Raw genomic sequence first — 2,469 nt, 5'->3', positions numbered from 1 at the left:
TACAGCTGCTATTTCTTCAGTTTGAGCCCCTCCACCGCCTTTGATTCCATCTTGCCTAGGGTTGTGGTATTCGCGAGAGTGCTTCGCGAATTCTTCAATCAGCTCCTTGACCTCCCTTGGATTTTTCTTTGTCAAAGGTCCTTGAGAATCAACGAGTTGTCTTGTCATAACGTTGACCCCATCATAGAAGATTGACATCTCCTGTTGCACATTTAGATCATGCTGAGGGCAATTTCTGAGCAAGCCCTTGTACCGCTCACATGCTTCGTATAATGACTCCCCCGGCTGTTGCTCAAAGTTGGCTATTGCCTTCTTGAGTTTGGCTATCTTGGATGGCGGGAAAAACTGGTCCAGGAATTGCTCACGCATTTGAGCCCAAGTGGTAATTGTACCCGGTGGAAGTGCTTTTAACCATTCCTTAGCGGCTCCTTTGAAAGTGATGGGAAGCATCCTAAGCAAGATTGTGTTTCTGTTGATATTTGGGACATTGAAGAAATCCGCAATGTCGTTGACTTCATCTAGTTGCTTAAAAGCATCCTCATGATCTTTCCCAAAAAATGGGATATCCTTCAGTGCAGTCAATATGTGCCCCTTCAACTCGAATGTGGCAGTGGCAGGTATTGCGGGCTGGACTAAACCGGGACCCATATCTTCTCGGATCCGCTTCTTGTAAGCTCCCATGGACATCTCTTCAATTGCTGCCATCTCGTTCCTTGGCTCGTTCTTGGATTCGCTTGTGTGTTCTTCAAATTCCGGCTCGGTATCGTATTCGAACTCGGTTTGGACGGGTGTTTGATCCAAGTGCTCAAAATTGCTCTTGTGCCTCGCGGATGAAATTGACTCTCCTGTCTTCTTTCCCGACTTCCTTGAAAAAGCTGACTTCAATTCTTGTAAGGGCGTCTTTTTCTTGTGAATTGCAGACTCAGGATCTTCAAGTGGTGGCACCAAGGGTGTGTTTGAGCCTCTGATCATGAACTCCTGCAACTTGCTAAACTAAAAACGTAAAACTGAACTAAAATAAGAAAAACTAACTAACAACTTAAAAACTAAAATTTTCAGAAACCACGTCGTGGACTCTGTGAAATTTTTTTATGCTAATAAACTAAGCTAAGCTAATAAACAAAAATAAATAACCAATTAACCTTTTTGCATATTTTATTCCACAAAAAGGGTCGATTAATTTAATGCAACTAAATAAACTAATAAACGTGTCGTTCCCCGGCAACGGTGTCAAAAACTTGATGTGCACGAAAGTACCCACTAATTTTAATATTTATAACCTAACTAACTTAAACTAACTATGCACTTATAGGCAGTGTACCTAATTAGATTACAGTATAGCTTGGGTAAGTCGGGTGTCGATCACAGGGAACGGTGTTACTAATTAATCTACTTACTATTAAATTAACCTAATTATTAGCAAGTTTAAAAGGGGTTTTATCTGATTTTACAAGATCAGATGAACTTAAATCAAATTCAATAAGTAAAAACACATTCTTGTTTAGTTTGAATTCACTTCTTTCTTATGGCTAGCTAATGATTACGGATTATTAAGTTGGTTTTTAGGTGTATTAGTAATTTAGTTCTAACTTTACCAATAATTAACTAATTCATGTCAAACCATGTATGTTCACACATAATTAAACACAGAACTAATTATGAATGTAAATATGCTATGTAAGATTTGTTATATAAACGCAATTATAGTCACAATACACGTTCTCTAGCACAGCTAAGCTTATTTACTCTAATTACTAACTAAGATTGGTCAATCCTAGCTCTAACAATTCAATGTTCACTAAATCATTAGGTAAACAAGTTCATGCAATTAATGGTCACTAAGCTACACAGTTAATGCAATTAAGCAATTAAAAAAAACAAACATAAGCATGCTAGGTAATACCAATCAAACGCAAGCAATTTTTACCAACTAAACTTAATCCATAAACATTGAGCTATTTATAAGTTGGAAGCTTCATCTAGCTAAACAAGAGTAGCTAGATTCAGCAGCTCATCATAGCAACTACTAAAACAACACAAATTGAAGTAATAGAAAACACGTTCTTAATTAACTAAAATATAAACCTTTACTCTTTTTGGTGTTGAAAACCTTTTTCCAGAACCTTTCTTTCGCTCCAAATCGTCTTCTAGAACTCATTTCAGCCAAAAGTTCTCTCTCTCGTAATGATCAGGAACACTTAAATAGACTCCAAAATCCCGTGCCACGTCGTGGCTATCCAGGCCACGTCGTGGGCTCCAAGTTATCCGTACCGGACAAGGATTCCTCCGAATCGCGATCTTTATCTTCTAGAATTCTCATGCCATGTCGTGGCCGACTTTGCCACGTCGTGGATTTAGTAACTTTTGTGGATTTATTCATTTCTTGTCTTCCAAGTCTCCCATGTTCTACATATTGTCATTTTTGGTCCCTCTCTTCGAAAATCCTTTTAATTGACCGAAAATAACAAT

The 2,469-nt window shown here is 38.2% G+C and overlaps 1 non-coding gene across 1 annotated transcript; it reads left to right on the top strand.

Moving 5' to 3' along the window:
• Nucleotides 1-214: 214 nt before the first annotated feature.
• LOC111886624 (small nucleolar RNA R71) lies at nucleotides 215-321 on the top strand. Its single transcript, XR_002848512.2, has one exon. It is a non-coding gene; the product is annotated as a small nucleolar RNA R71 (small nucleolar RNA).
• The last annotated feature ends 2,148 nt before the right edge of the window (nucleotides 322-2,469 follow it).

The sequence above is a fragment of the Lactuca sativa genome, chromosome 5, assembly GCF_002870075.4.
Source record: "Lactuca sativa cultivar Salinas chromosome 5, Lsat_Salinas_v11, whole genome shotgun sequence".
Classification (NCBI taxonomy): Eukaryota; Viridiplantae; Streptophyta; class Magnoliopsida; order Asterales; family Asteraceae; genus Lactuca; species Lactuca sativa.
The sequence above is the reverse complement of the archived record's forward strand: the minus strand, read 5'-3'. Positions and strand labels throughout refer to the sequence as shown.